The sequence below is a fragment of the Cupressus sempervirens genome, chromosome 3, assembly GCF_028749045.1.
Source record: "Cupressus sempervirens isolate cs-2001-9-10 chromosome 3, ASM2874904v1, whole genome shotgun sequence".
Classification (NCBI taxonomy): Eukaryota; Viridiplantae; Streptophyta; class Pinopsida; order Cupressales; family Cupressaceae; genus Cupressus; species Cupressus sempervirens.
This window is the reverse complement of record NC_143120.1, coordinates 755,317,093-755,334,675: the sequence shown is the minus strand read 5'-3', so window position 1 is coordinate 755,334,675 and position 17,583 is coordinate 755,317,093. Positions and strand designations below refer to the sequence as shown.

The window sequence follows — 17,583 nt, the reverse complement described above, 5'->3', positions numbered from 1 at the left end:
ATCTTCAAAATATTATTTAACTATCAAAAATTAATTCACAACTAATATTTATAAATAACACAACTCCAACTTCACTAGTAAAAATATAAGAAGAAATGGTAATTGTATTGAGGCTAGGACCTATTCACTTGGCTCCTAATCAAGCCATGTGACTAAGGCTAGCGAGGCCCTCCTTGTTATTAAACTTGCCAAAACTATGAAACACAACTACTTTTGCATCGAAGGAGATTCAAAAAACATTATATATTATCTAACTGGGAAAATGAAACCCACGTGGACATGGCGGCTATTATCAAAGAGGCTATATGGATTTTAAATACATTTGAGAAATTTATAATTTCCCATGTGTATAGAGAGGCCAATGCCTATATGAATCACATCGCCAATCTAGGGGTATGGGCATAAGGAAGGATATCATGGAAATATAATCTTATGAGAGATTGCATGAATTATGAGGACAATGTTGCCTCATTAGTAACTTAAATTGGCCTAAAGTATTCATTAAAATTCTACAAGTCATCATAATTTATTGAGGTGGTAGTAGAGCATCAAGAAATGTGATTACTCTTACACTTTCTAGGTTATTTTGATTCTTCTTCTCCTTAATCACAACAAATTTCAATGAAACTTCAACTGCAAATGAGCTAAGTGTTCTAGTAGCATAATTGGTGGTGAACCAAAAAGGAAGGAATGCAAAAACTGTGTTGAGTTGAGGGAAGAACTATCAGCCTGGGAATAACTGGTTAATGGCATTGTGATGTTGTACTTAGAATGTCTCCATGGTTTTTAGCTAGAGGAAAAGAAGGAATTTTACAAAGGATGGAAAGAGAACAATGTTACCATGTATGGGGTTTCTTTCCCCCTTAACACAAAATTCATCTCTAACATCATGGGACTACCAGATAAAGTAAAGAAAAATTTCAAGTAAAGGGAGACAACTAAAGAAGCATTGAAGAAATTCCCATAGGAAAAAATGGAGAAAAAGGCCCTTGTTAAGGTGGGTAGTTCTTTTTCTATTAAGAAAATTAAACCCTTGTGGCATTGTGTTCTAAGTTGTGTGAGATCTTACTTTACCCTAGATGGTAGGATTAAGAGGGTGCATTTCTTTAATTTCATATTTTTGAATCACTTTTGCTATGGGGACAAAATATCATTCCCTTGTACTACATTTTGCACTCCCTAAACTGAAGGGTTTCTAGTGATAGGAAGAAACCTTCCCAACCTATTCTTCATGAGAGACTTATTCTCCTCTTTGTAGAACATTGCAAAGTCAAAACCCATCTCACGATCCCTAATATGAAGTTGGGAAGTGGGTTAGGGAACATTACAAAATCCCCTACTAGAAAGAAGAAAACAATGAAGAAATTGATGATTCAAGAATGGATGCAAGATGAGGAAGGGTCTATGGACTCTCAAGAGGATAGGGTCCTTGAGGATTTATGGATGGAGAAAGATATGGCATGAAAACATGGGAAGAAAGTGGCGATCTACTTCTCCTACTAAAAGAAGGAGTAAACCCTCTATATCCCCCTTTGATAGGAAGATTTCTAAAGAGGGTGAGAAGGAAGAGCAGGAAGGGCATGCTTACAAAGAAGAATATTGAGATAGCGAATTATCCAATCAAGAAGATTATTGGGTACTCTATGTCTAATTCTGAAGATGACCTTGTAGATAATACTATGAAGAGGAAGAATGACATCCCTTCTATTTTTATCCAAGGCGATCTTGAAAACATTGGCAAGATAGAGGATAAAGTGGAGACCTCCACTTCCTTTGATAATTGGGTCATCAATGAGATTAAACTCATTAAGGAGGAAGTGGGTAAAAATGTCAAATATTTGCATTGAGTGGTGAAAGAAAGGAAAATAATGGAAGATGGTATCTCGGGGAAAATTTAGGAATTAAAGAAGGTCATTAGAGATAGTGATACAAAAATCCAAGGTTTGGTCTAGAAACTAATCACTAGTGAAGGTAAAGTGGATGCTAAGGGCATTGAACTTAGGGTGGACTTGACTTGAGAGGATAAATATCAACACATGGATGCTCTAGGTGGACCGAGTAAAAGAACAAGAGAGAATATGAATAGAAAGGAAACTTTTTCTGCAAAGACAATGAAAGGTGATCTAGAGGTAGCTGAGATCCAAGTAGCTAAGATCCTAAAGGAGTTAGCCTAGCTCCAGCTCTCTATTTATTTATTTTTTAGTTTTTCTTTTGTTGGTATGGTTTGTGGGCTAGCTATTGGTTTTCAATTGGTTGTTCACTTTAAGTTGTTTGATTTTTGAAATAATTTATATTACAACAACATAGTTGTAATTTTGGACATCATTTCTTATATCTTTGTATATTGAACTATTGGGTTTCAAGTTCTTGTAAAACCTATTTTTATCTCAATATAAAGAAAATTTATCTGGGACAAAATTGTAACATAATAACACAATATTTTGTGGACAAATCATTCCTAGATAAACCCCTAAGGGATAACTACTTATGCAAATAGGAAATACATTAAACTTAAAAAAATTAATCGATACAAAATTCCTTGCCTCTTACTAGAAAAAATTTAACAATCTTCCAATTCCTCCTCTTGATATTCCCCTACTACTATTCCCAATAGGGCATATGCACCGAGATGGTGTAAAAAAAAATGGAAACCATGAAAAAATGTCAAAAGTACATGTAACATAATCGAGTTATGTGTACTTTTGATCAAATTTCAAAATGGGCACTCACTTGTTAAAGAGCCAAGAAAAAACATTAAAAATTTTGAACTTTGAAATAATGTGCTTGCTTTATAAATGTGAGTAAAGTACACTTAACCTAATGCAATCACACTATTAAGAACTAGAAGTATTGCTTCTAGTTCTCTATAACCCCATTGGGTTATGCAGAACCAAAAGAAATATGTGTTATTACTTAACTCCAGAAAAAGGTGTTGAAACAACTTTTTTGTCCTTTGGTCATTCATGTTTTTTAATGAAAGAGAGATCAAAAAGTTTGTATTCTCAAATGAATGTCAGATTAATGTTTGAAGTACCCTAGTCATCTTCAAATAAAGAAGGGGAAGGTTCTTCTCTCAATTGATTTTTGAAATCAATATTTTCGTTTTGTTTTTCTTCCCTAGGTCCCAACACCTTAGAAGATTCAAAATTATAGCATCTATTAGGTCCATCATCCCCATGAAGAGTATACATCATGTTATCATAGATAAAGTTAACCTTGTAATGGAGAGTAGAGGGAATAACATGGTTATTATGTAACTATGGTCTTCCCAAAAGAAGGTTGTAGTTAAGAGATCCAAACATCACATGAATTAGAGTATCTAATAAAACAAGACCAACCTTAAAAAGAAGAGTTATAACTCCCAAATTTTTCCTAGCAATGTTATAAAAGCCATAGATAGGGGGATTATCCAGCCTTATAGTGAACACATCAACATTGGTAGCTTTCAACATATCCAAACTAGAGAACAATCCTGATCCATTATCAATTAAAGTTCTTCAAATAAAACTTCCATTGATAATGAATGCAACCACAAGAACATCATGTTGATCATGAACTTCCTTAGGTAGAAAATCATGTTTAGTAAATAGAATATGAAGAGGAGAAGGCATAGCATGCATACGCTCTAATAAATAATTAATAGTATCCTAATACAATGGAGGTTCAGAAAGAGTAGATAAAGCCTTTTGTAAAGCTTCATGATAAGTAGTGGATGTTTGAGGAAATTATCATAAGGATATATTAATGGGAGTAGCACACAACTACTCAACTAAAGCATACTCATTTCCAAAGGAACTAGGTAAACAAGGTACATGAGGAAGTGAGGAAGCACTAGTTGAGAAGGTGGTAAAGGTCTAGAGCTATCTATTGAGAATGGATTGAAGAAACTAATCAAAGAGGGAGATTGTAAGGGGAGATTGTTAAGAACATATAAGTACGATTTATATGCTTTGATCATTTTTTTATCACTAATGTCAAACCTCCTATTTGCTGGTAAGATAAATACTTATATGATTTAAGTACTATCACTTAGATTATTGATGAAGAGATTTGATCAAAAGATGTAACAACAACACCTAGAGAAAATATTGAGTTATGATTATGTAAAGAAGTACAAGAATCAATTAAGACAGTGATAACATGATCTATTGACAATCTGCTTAAGGTTACAAATGCTAGTTACACTAAGAAAGTTTAGAACAATAAAAGTCACACAAAGTTTGTCTACCAAGATTGACCGAGTGTATAGTAGGTGCCAAGAAAAGTTGTGCAAGCCAAGTAGAAAATTAGTTGGAGCCAAGAAAAAGTTTATTTTAGTGTATGCTGAGCAGAACAATGGATGTCGAGTAAAGTTTAGTTGATGTTGAGCACCAGTAAACTTTAGTTCATGCTGAGTAATTTCACAATGGATGCCAACAAATGCAGTATGTTCCAAGAATCGGAAACTAGATAGTCATGAGTGGCTACATTATATAAAAGACATGAATTCGATGGATCTAAACCGAAAACTTCATTTTCTTGAAATTTGTGAACTAGGTGGAAGATAAGATTGTTGAGCTAGTGGCACAAGATTAAAGGTAAACCATTTTTATGAGAATTCAAAGAGGATTCTAGAAGAAGTTTCCAGAAGAGAGATGGAATGTGGGATAGATTCATTGTATCCTACCTAATCCATCCTAACCCTAATTTGGATGATGGAGGATGAGTAGGAAAATATCTTAATTTCCTATTTATAGGAATGGTTGATCAAAATAAAATAAGTTATGTGTGAGAAACTTAAGGAAGACAAGGAGTCAAGGGTTTTGATTCATCAAGTGACCTAAGAGAAGAAACTACATTGGCATGTTAAGCAAGAAGGCTTAAGTGTATGAATACTTGAAGGGTGAACAAGTTGTTAGAGCTACAAATTATGAAGGCCAAGTAGAATTGAGGATTGAAATAGTGATCTGTAATATGCAAATAAAGTTGTAAGTTGTTATTAGATCAAGTCTTACTATTACTCTAACAATTGTATCAGTCTAGGGTAAATCCTTTGGATTAAGGTTGACCTAATAGTCAATTGTAAATCCTTTAATTGGGTGAAATTCTAAGTGAATGGTCTAAAGTCCTCTAACAAGGCTCACTCCTAATAGGGTGATTGAAATCCTTTAACAAGGTCACATTTAATAGTGTGTATTGTAACCTTTAACAAGGTTGGCCTTTCACAGGGCATCACTTTAGAAGAGTGAAAAAGAGTAGCATGTCACTGGGGCTTTTTTCTAAATTGGGTTTCTATGTAAATCATTTTGTCAAGTGTGTTGATGAATCTATTATGTTTCATTTTTACATTTCTGCAAGTTGATTTGATAGTAACCTACAAGTTTTAAGTGATTACATAGTCTCATTGATGCATGCATGAAGATAAATGTTTTATAGGTTCACTAAGTTGTGAAAAGTTTTTTTTATACATTTGGACCTTGCATAAGTGATTCACCCCACCCCCACCACCTCTTAGTTATTCTAAAAGTATTCCAACAATCAATATAAGAGCCATCTGCTTAAAGAAGACTAGTTTGAAGGTACTAGAAGCACAAAGATCAAGATGTTAAAAAGAGAAGCACCAAAGCTCAACAAAGATAACTTTTTTGCATGGAAAATTTTGATGAAGCTACACCTTGGAGGACTTGGAGATCATGCTTAATTTACTATTACCATTGAGCATGTTGATCTTGCTAGTGCCCCAACTACTAAGGATATGAGAAAGAAGAAAGAACATAACCAAGCAATGTTGGAGTTTGCCTCTTCCCTAAGTTATGCTGAATTTGATGATATTAAAGGTCTTGATAGCGCAAAAAAAATGTGGGATGCCCTTTTCACCATTTATGGAGTAGACACTGATGTTCTTAGAGCCAAAGCTGAAAGTCTTAGAGATAATTTTGATGGAATGAGAATGGAAGAAGGTGAAGATATTGTTGAATATGTGTCAAGGATAAAAGTAGTTAATGAAATAAGAGGAGCCAATGGAAAATTAGATGATGATATTGTGTTAAGAAAAGTTTTAAGGACACTACTACCTATTTATGCTATTAGAGTCTCTGCAATTCAAGAACTAAGATGCATACCAGGAAATTAGTCACTTGAAGGACTAATAGGTAGACTTACAACTTTTAAGCTATCTAACTTTGATAATTACAAACCTAAGAGTATTGAATCTGATTTAAAAGCTAAAGTGTCATTGAAGTAACCTAATGAAAAGAAAAAGAAGAAAAATATGAAATATGTGTCAAATGACAATGATACAACTGAGGAAGATGTTGAACAACTTAAAGCACTACTAGCAAGAAGATTCTATAAAGGTAAAGGAAAGTTCAAAGGTAAATTACCTAAAATTTGTTTCAATTGCAATGAAATTGGTCATATTATCGCTAGATGTCTAGAAAAGAAAAATTATGGAAGTAGTGAGAAGTACAAGAGTAGAAGAGATGAAAACAAAAAGGAATACAAAGACAAAGGCAAAAGGTCATGTGACATTGTTAAAGAGGAAATATCCAATGAACATGATGATGAAGTGGTGTATATTGCAATAAAGGATGAATCTGATGAAGATGAGGCAACTACACTTGTGACTTGTGTAAACAAGAATGAGAAATGGATCATTGACAATGGGTGTTCACATCACATGACTAGAGACAAGAGTAGGTTCATTACCTTAAATTGTTATGATGGAAATAGTGTAAGATTTGGTAATGATGCACCATGTTTGATAAAAGGAAAAGCTTCTATCAAGCTCATAGATAAGATTTTATGTGACAATGCTTACTATGTTAAGGACTCAACCATATTCTCTTGAGTGTGTCACAATTGAATAATTTGGGATGTAAGGTTGAATTTGAAAACAAGGGTACTAAGATATATGACACAAATGGAAGACTGATTGGATAAGGTGATCAAACTAGAAGTAATCTATTATATCTTGATATAGATGATTCTGCTTGTTTAGTTGTAAAATTTGATGACATATGGCTATGCCACAAAAGGTTATGTCATGAAAATTTTGATAACCTAGTTAGTATCAATAACATGAGAAAGGTTAGAGGATTGCCTAAGTTGAAGAAGCTTGATAATGTAATGTGCAAACAATGTCAATTAAGCAAGATGACAAAGTCAAGTTTTAAGAGTAAAACTTATACCTCTAAAGGAATACTAGAGATTGTTCATACTAACTTGTGTGGACCAATTGAAGTGGAAAGCTACAAAGGAGATAAGTATATTATGCTATTTGTTGATAATTTTTCTGAAATGATGATAGATATGTTTTTGGAAAAGAAATCTGACCCCTTACAAATGTTTAGGTGGTACCTAGCAAGAGTCGTGTAAAAATATGAAGTATTTGAGATCTGACAGAGGAGGAGAATTCACATCAAATGAATTTGAGAACTTCTATCATGACAGAGGAATCAATGGACAAACATTTTCCCTTAGAACTCCTCCACAAATAGAATTACAGAAAGGAGGAACAAATCTATAGTGGACTATGTTAGACCACTCATGATGGAAAAGAATGTTGCTTTGAAGTACTAGAGAGAAGCTTTAAGTACAGCTGTCTATACCTTGAACTATGTACAAGTCAAGAAAGGTACTCATTTAACATCTTTTGAACTATGGTATGGATACTCACCCAATGTAAAATAATTTAAGGTATTTAAAAGAAAATCTTACATTCTTAAGGATCTTAGGAATCATAAACTTGATGTAAAAAGTGATGAAGGCATATTCCTAGGCTATTCCACAAGAATTAAAGCTTACAAGTGTTTAAATACTAACACTAACAAAGTTGTGGAAAGTGAAAATGTGAATTTTGATGAATTTACAAAAGTATATGAGGATGACCCAATGAAAGAACCAGAAGAATAGAAATCATTTTTATACTCTTACAAAGGTATGCCTACTGAAGAAGATCCTACAAATGAAGCTAAAAATCAACAAGTGTCAATAACTACCGAGTCAAAGACCCTGAATGATGAATTTCATTCAAGACCTGAGCTACATTCAGATGCCAAGTTATAGAATCGAGAAGAAGCTCATTTATATTCTAAGACTAGTAGAGATGTTGAGTTACCTGATAGAGATGCACACAATGATGCTAAGATTGGAAGATCGAGTGAAGAAACAAGAGTTGAACCAAGATTGTTCAAATATGTGAAGAGACATCATCCTGCTACACAAATCATTGGAGATAAAGATGCTAGACCAATGACAAGAAACAAATAGAGAAATGACACATGTTTACTAAGCATGAAGGAACCCAAATCAATAAAAGATGCATTAGAAGATGAAGACTAGAGTAAGGCCATGGAAGAAGAGATAGAAAAAATTAAGAAAAACAAGACATGGACTCTAGTTCCCAGACTAGAAGACAAGGATGCGATTGGAAAAAATTGGGCATTCAAAAACAAACTAGATGAAAATGGTGAAGTGACAAGGACCAAGGAAAGATTAGTCCACAAGGGATATGCACAAGAAGAAGGAATTGACTATGGATAGACATTTGCCCCTATTGCTAGATTGGAAGGAGTAAGAACTTTAATTGCTTATTCTACATACAAAGGTTTCAAAGTTTATCAAATGGATGTTAAATTTGCATTTCTGAATGGCATATTAGAGGAAGAAGTTTACATAGAACATCGAAAAGGTTTTTTGGATGTTAACAATAAGAACATGGTACACTTGTTCTTGAATTACACAAAGCTCTATATGGTTTGAAACAAGCACCAAGAGCATGGTATGTGAGACTTCATAAATATCTTGTGAAGATTAGATTTGAAAGAGTTGATGATAACAATAATCTATACATAAAGACAGAGAAAGGCAAAGGTATTTTTTCATCTAAAATATTTGTTGATGATATCATATTTGGAGGTCAAGATGCCTTATGTAAAGCTTTTGCAAGTGAAATAAAGAAAGAATTTCTAATGTTTATGTTTGGAGAGATAAAATTCTTTGTAGGTTTGCAAGTATATCAGATGAAATATGGTATATACATCACTCAATCAAAATATGTCAAAGAAATACTAAAAACTTTTGGATTGGAGGATTCAAAATTAGTGAGTACACCTATGGTGATATGACTCAAGTTATCAAGGAATGATGATTCAAGTGAAGTAAATCCAACACTATATAGGTCTATGATTAGAAAATTACAATATGTGGTATATAGCAGACTTGATATTGCATTATCTTTAGGGATAGTTACAAGAGGGATAATCATTTGATGGCTGTGAAGATAATAATGAGATATCTAAAAGAAACAAAGGAGTATGGTATATACTACAAGAAAAATGAAAAATATGAATTAAGAGCCTACATTGATGATGATTGGGCTAGAAACATTGATGACAGAAAAAACACTAGTGGAGGAGCATTTTTATTAGGCAAGAGACTAGTTACATGGACAAGCAAGAAACAAAATTGCACCTCACAATCTACTGCTGAAGCTGAATATGTTATTGTTGCTATAAATTGCACAAACATTGTATGGATCAAACAACTACTCAAAGGTATGAAGGAAGAGGCCACAGAACTAGTGACCCATTATTGTGATAATACAAGTGCCATCAATATATCAATGAATCCTATGATGTACACAAAGACTAAGCACATTGTAATCAAGTATCATTACTTGAGAGAGTTAGTTCAAGACAAAGAGGTGAAGATGGAATATGTCAACACAAAAGAAAAAATTGTTGACATCTTCACAAAAGCATTACCTAAGGATGATCATGAGTATCTAAGTGGTAAACTAGGGGTGATACCCCTATCTAAAGCTATTGAAAATGTATTGTTAACTAAATTTTCTTCAACGATGATACAAATTTGCTTATGGTTAGTCAAACATGTATTATGTGGAATATGTGGTGACTATGATGAAGTGACTATAGTGTAGGGAAATATTTAACATGCACGTATGTTTTCCATGGTCAAAATCTTTGACCATTGCAACTTAGGCTACAAGTGTATTACTATAAGAATTACATGGTTTTGATGCATCTGACAGAGTTGGGAATATCCTAACTATTACAAAATCAGCTTACTATAGAAAATTATGTGACCGAATTCATGTTAGGTTATGCAGATAACAGAAAATCTTACAAATAATTCAATGTCTTGCTAGCAATGCCTTCTTGAATTGTGGGCATGCTGAGTTCTATCAAATAACATCATTTTTGTTAGGAATAACATGTCTCAACCTTGGATAATTCCTAATCTTTTTTTTATTTTATAAATGTATTTTTTGAAAATAATATAATTAAGTGTGAGTGTACATTTCTAGTTGGCATGTTGATGTGTTACTCCACTTGCATGTGTCAACATCATGAACTATGACAGATTCCTATGATGATGTGTAAGAGCTATCTTTGGAATATTTAATTGTGTGTAAGGAGATCATGACTAAAATGGTTATGACAGTTCCTATGATGCATAAGAACTATTTTTTAGAAGATTTAATTGTGTGTAAGAAAATCATGACTGGAATAGTTTCAATGGATTCCTATGATGCATAAGAACTATCTTTGTAAGATGCGCTAATAATGAAAGGCACATTATATAAGCACTTTGAGGGCTATAGATAGTTGAGTGAGAAAAGGAGTGAGTAGTGTATTGTTGATTGTTACTAGATAAGTCTTCCATGTCCTGAAAGAGCTTGCACTACATGTGTCTTGTAACCTTTGAGTTGAAGATAATACATTGTGTGGGTTTTGGAGGGGTGGGGTTGTTTTATCGAAAGTTTTTTCCCCACCACTAGATCTTTGTGTTTATGTGTTATTATTTCTCTATCTATTTTTTGTATTCATGGTTGAGCAAAATATTATTGTTTACATAATATTGAATATATAATTGTAAGAATTTTAAAAGAATTTGCGCAATACTTTCCTTAAGGGATTAGTGTAGGAAGTTGTTTTTGCACTTGAGTTTCCTTACAATTTTAAGGCATAAATATAGACCAAGCAAACCTTGTTTTGTCACACTAGCAATGCCATCTTACATTATGAGAATTCTTTGTTCTACTAATTAACATCATTCTATGGCATAAATGTTGGCAATCAATACTTACTCATGCCATTAAAGAGTATTTCAATAGGTCAACAGGTTAAAGTTCAGATAGTTGATGGAAAGTTGGTAAATAAACAGTTTTATTTTTAATGACAATCTCTGTAGAGTTCTTTTTTAATTTATTGTGACTGCTTATAATCGTTTTAACAAAATCCTACCAATGGCAATAGGTTTGTAGGAAAACCAATGACTTCTGTCTAGGAATATTGTTTCCAGCATTTATTTGTTGATTGTTTATGCTTTCTTTTAGGTCAATTGTTAAAAATCTTCTTATTCAGAGAACCTATGGTATACTCATGCTTAGGGAATGATGCAATATCTCACTACTTATTACTGTCAAAGTGAAATTGCTAGGGTTGTGGTTGGTAATCATATCCCAGTCTTCTATTTTAGGAGATCCAAATAAGAATCTTTTTCTTGTGTGTAGGTGACTATAAAATTGTCATATGTATATCCAAAGGATTGTGAAACATTGCCAGGTAGAGTGGATAATATGACAACACTTTCTTATTTACATAGACTAGGAGTTCTACAAAATTTGGCATCTAGATATGAACTAAATGAAATATATGTAAGTGGTTAGGGTTTTCTTTGAATTACTTTCTATTATTATTATTTATATTTAGATAGCTCTTCATCTATTTGTTCTTCATTTATGACATTGTTCTATTTTTTTTCTCTTAGTTAAAGTGCAATTCATATGCTTTTGAATAAACAATAGAACAATGTTACTAAGAGCAACATTCTATGATGACATTATGTTGTATCTGGAAAACCTACACTAGGAGTATATTAATTGCCATCAATCCTTTTAGAAGACTTCCTCACTTGTATGACAATCAAATGATGGAACAATACAAAGGGGTAATATTCAGAGAGTTAATTCCTCATGTGTTTGTTGTGGAAGATGCTACATATAGGTAAGCCTCTCCAATTTTTTGATTGAAGCTATGTTTTATGTTAGAGAGGCTCTGTTCCATACATCCATTTAAACATTTTATGGATACTGGGTGATGATCAATGAGGGGATAAGTCAATCCATCCTAGTGAGCAAAGAAAGTGGGGAAGGTAAAATAGAATCTACCAAAATTCTTATGTGTTATCTTGTTCATATGGGAGGTTGAGTAGAAACTGAGGGGAGATCAGTGGAGCAATAAGTGCTAGAAGTAAGAAATAATGGGCAATTTGGTTATGAATGGAATAATTGTGGCATTTGTTGTTGTGATCTCAATCTTCTAATACCATGTCTTCATTGTTGTATGTGATCATTATCTAATTTCTTTTGTTTACTTCTTTGCAGTCAAATCCTATTTTAGAAGCCTTTGGGAATGCAAAAACTATCAAAAATAACAATTCTGGGTTAATTCTTTTTTCATTTTGAGATTGTCCATTGCATGTATAATAGAAGGAAATTGGATATAAGCAGTTTCTAGACCTTGATTTGTTAATTTGGGGGTTTGGCTTAGCTTTTGGAATATCAAGAGTGCAATTTGTTCTTATATATTTTTTCTAACCAAGAAGCACATTTTGTGTAGTCGTTTTGGTAAATTTTTTGAGCTACAATTTAACAAAAATGGAAGAATATTAGGAGTTGTTAGAACATACCTACTAGAAAGGTCTCATGTTTTCCAAATTTCAGATCTAGAGAGAAACTATCATTGTTTCTACCTTCTCTGTGTTGCACCCCCAGAGGTATGCAACATCATGCTTTGGTAATTGCGACTATAATTGACCATTGAAATAGGTTCATTGCCTATTTTCTATTTGTATTCTAAATCCACATATGCTCAATTTTAAATTGTAGAATGCTAACAATAATATAACCATTTTTTGAAATTTTCTTCATTTCTTATTTAAGGAAACTAAAAAATATAAGTTGGGACATCCAAGTTCATTTTATTATTTGAACTAGTCAAACTGCTATGATGGAGTTAATGAAAGGGAGGATTACCTTGCAACATGAAGAGTAATGAAAGTTGTTGTAATCAGTATTGCAAAACAAGTATGGGGTAGAAGCAAGGAATTAGGTCTCAATTCTGCTGAAGTTCGTGGATTGAGATCATGCTCTTTTAGAAACGGGTACTCATTTTTAGTAAATAGGTACCCATTTTAGGCTCAAGCGCCCGATCCAAAATTTTAAAAATGGGCACCCGTCTTTTTAAAAATTGGGTAGCTATTTTTAATTTTCAAAAAAAGGGTGCCTGTTTTTGAAAACATAAAAAAATTGTATTTTTTAGAAACAAGTACCTATTTTTGAAAAGTAAAAATGAGTAACCATTTTTTTCAAAAGCGAGTACCCATTTTTTACTTTAAAAAATGAGTACCCATTTCTAAAAATTAAAAAAAATTCTTTTTAGGGGGGATTTTATATGTTGATTTGACTTTTTCAAAATGGGTACCCATTTTTTGAATTTAAATAATGAGTACCCATTTCATACAGTATTGGGCAAGTTTTTTTTCTCCTACCTCTAATTTTGGTTTGGAATAGGCTTGGTTAGACCAAGCCTATGCCTTGACCTCTTAAGATTTGGCTAAGGCATTGAACTAACAAATTTACACTTTGCCATAATTTTTTGAGGGTCTTCCTAATCAAATGTTTTATGAAACAAAAATCTATTAGAGCTCTCACTATCCTAATTTTAGAAATATAAATTTTATAGTGCTATGATTTTATTTACTATTTTTGCATATTTTTTAACGAAAGGTAGTACCTAAATGTCAAATAGTGAAGTTCACTAAAACTTTGATCACATTTTTATTTTATAATTTTTCTTAAATTAATTTATATGTCATCAATCTACATACAATTATTTTGAGCTTTAAAAAACGAATTTTTGAAAAAAGTGAAATTTTGATCAAATTATGGTGTCTGTACATGAAAGGTTTTAAAATATACCTTTATAGCCAATTAATAATTTAAAAAAAAAAAAATATTCAATAAAAAATTAAAAAAAATATTTTTTATCAATCCTAGGTATATGAGGTAACTCCCTTTAAAAGGATTTATGAAAATTTATTTATTTGTGTCAAATTATGGTGTCCATACATAAGTATGGTATGGTCCTAAAATAGGCATTTTGAAAAAGTGGTTTTTAAAGATCCATGTCATAAAAAAAATCTGTCATATGACTATACAAATAAATTACATATTCAAAAACTAGATTCCAAACACAAAAAAAAAATTATTGTTCAAGTTTTTTTATATTCAATCTCTAAATGCCTCAAATTTTGACATCAATTGACAAGAAATTTCAAAAATAGTAAAAACACTTCCACTTTTTGCCCAAAAGTGAGACCCAACTTCTTGCACTTACCCTATGAAATTTTGTAGAATGAAAAATTAAAAAGGTTCCATCTTTTTAAACTTGATTTTTTGTGTTTACGATTTTTCTCAATTATTTAATATTTGCAAGATACAATATTTCGAGTTGTGGTAGCTATTCTCCATTTAGGTAATGTTGATTTTACTAAGGGCAAGGATAGTGATTCTTCTAAGCCAAAAGATAAGACAACTATGTTTCATCTTAAGATGGCAGTGGAGTTATTCATGTATGATTCCTTTCTTTAACAATAATTTGGATGTTTTACTGTTTCTAAATATGTTGCTACAGTGCCCATTCAACTTTGTCTATGTATTGATTTTTTATAGTGAACTACATTATATATTATCTTAGGTTTGATGTTAAGGGTCTAGAAGACTCTCTTTGTAAATGTGTCATTGTGACTCAAGATGAAAGCATTACAAAATCTCTTAACTGAGTTGTTGCAGTTACTAGCTTAGATGCATTGGCAAAAATAGTATACTCACGATTATTTGACTGGTATTATGTACCATTTGTGAGTATTGTGTTACTTAGGACAAGATATCAAAGAAGAATATATTTGGAGAGTGTAGCATATTTCTTAGTTTATGTAGAATGTATATTGTTCTATGGGCTCTTCTTAAGATAATGCCATTTGTATTGGATATAGGTTGGTAAATAAAATAAATAATTCAATTTGCCAGCACCCTAATTGGCATTCTTGATATTTACGATTTTGAAAGTTTCAAGAATAAGAGGTGCATTTTATTTATAGACATCAAGACTGCATATTTTAAATCATGCCTTGTAGCTATAGTCACTACAATTTAGCGAGCTATATTTGAAAGCTTTCATATTATGAAATGTTTACATATTACTCTTAGGTGAGCTAAGCAAAGCCTATTTTTTTCTTCATTGCAGTTTTGAACAATTTTGTATCAATCTTACGAATGAGAAGCTACAACAACACTTCAATCAGGTCAGAAAGTTTCATATCTATTAAATTATCATAATTTTTGAAAGAAATATATTTTTTATACATTTTATTTTTGCTCTTTTCTTAGGGTATATTTTCTTATCTATTTTATTATTGTTTTGTTGTGTATGATATTTACTTTTTTCTATGGATTTTTGTATATGATGTGCAATATGTCTTTAAGATGGAACATGATGAATACACAAGAGAAGAAATTGATTTGAGCTACATTGAATTTGTTGACAATCAAGATGTTTTGGATCTAATTGAAAATGATTTTTTATATCCATTTCCTTTGCTGGTTAGATTTAGATGCAAACTGCACAGTTAAACATACACACAATATATTATTTTAATTAAGATTCTCAATAAAAATCCTTGGTATAGCTAAATTAGTGGGATTAACACTTATTCATAGTTTCAAATACTAATTTTTTTTTCTATAGAATTGAGTATCTTATGGACTAAATATTTTAGAATGAATGATCTCTTTCTAAATTTAACTTGTACTACTTTGTTAGAAATTTGTGTTTATTAGAACACAAACTTTTTAAATTGAGGGCCAAGATCTTAATACAACTATATTTTGTATGTATTGAAACCAGGGGGAGTTGTAGCTCTTCTAGATGAAGCCTGGTATGTTTATGAGACTAATGTTCATACAATTTTTGAGATGCCCATTTGACATCATATGATATGCTTGTTTCTCCTAAAATTTGTTTCTTAATTCATCGATCTGCTAATAGACTATTTTTAATACTTGTTTCAAAATAAGAATGGCATTTCCATTACTATGTGAATAAGGTATATGGAATGGGAAGAAAATAATGGTGATATTTTTTTAGCTATAAGGACAATATATAATGAATGGAAAGTTATAATGTAATTGTACAACAAAATAGGAATCTCATAGGCATCAATGAAAGTTGAATTCCAATGAGAGTAAATCTTGGACTTCAACTTTGAAGAAAAGATTTGGCCATGATTAACTTAACAAAATAGGGATAATAGGAAGGCTTGGATTGGTGATCATTTAATTATTATTTACAACATTGAGGTGATGAAATCATACTTAAAATTTCAAAAAAATAGGAAGTTTTGTGACTAGTCAGATAATAAAAGGGGATATATTAGGAGAATTGAAAATTAAGATGGACCGAAGTTAAGACATATGCTATAGTTAATTAGTGATGATGAATGGAAGTCACTTTTTTTAAAAGTTTAAATATGATTATGTATTTTTCTTGATTAGACTAAGATCATCCAAGGAAGGTTCTTTTTTGTTTCAGAAAATGGAGAGAGTCTTGCATTGGTTTTAGATGTTTTGTTCTCATGTCAGCTCATGAGTAGGATATTTTGATGAAAGAGATTGAAGCCAATGCATGAAAGCTTTATGTGATAGGGACATGTGAAGAAAGTTGTCACTAATATGCATCTTTCTTTTGGCTTTTCAATTTGTTTCCAAGATCAACCCATGTGACCTTTGCACAAAAGCTTTACTAAACTTTCAAGAACAATAAGCATTTCAACAAATGAAAAATTTCTCATAGTAACTTCAAAATTTGTCACTATGTTGGTGGTTGGTGATGTGAGAAACTACTTCTTTCTACACACACACACACACAGATATATATCACAAGCCTAGCATTTATATCACAGTAATGCTCATCTCTTATGTCTTATGGATCCAACAAGTTACATATTTGACTGATCTATTCCTTGACAAGAATATTTAGATTATGTTGTTGCAAAGCATCAAGATATGTTAAGTTCTTCAAAATGTACCTTTGTTGCAAGTCTCTTTCCTGCTTTACTTGAGGAATCTTCTTAATCTTCTATATTGATGATACAATGCACCTTTCTTCCTTAAGACTTTTGTGATTTTAAAATCTTAATTATTTGACTTTTTTTTCTTTTGCATGCTATCATATGTGAACCCTTGAAATTTCCATTTCATGGAATCTTTCATAAGATATTGATTGCACCTATAATTCTGTTGTCACAAATAATCTTTGGAATGATTGAGTTATTCACTTTTTGTTGTGCAACAACAACTACAATCTCTCCTAGAGACACTTAGCTCAATAGAGCCTCACTACATATGATGTGTTAAACCAAATAGTGTTCTAAGGCCAGCAATTTTTGAGAACCACAATGTTCTACAACTACTGCATTGTGGGGTATAACATTTTTTGCCATTTATTTGTATTTTCT

At 31.9% G+C, this 17,583-nt stretch overlaps 1 pseudogene; it reads left to right on the top strand.

The window, feature by feature from the left end:
• Window positions 1-279: 279 nt before the first annotated feature.
• LOC149569018 (myosin-7-like) lies at window positions 280-17,200 on the top strand (annotated as a pseudogene).
• The last annotated feature ends 383 nt before the right edge of the window (window positions 17,201-17,583 follow it).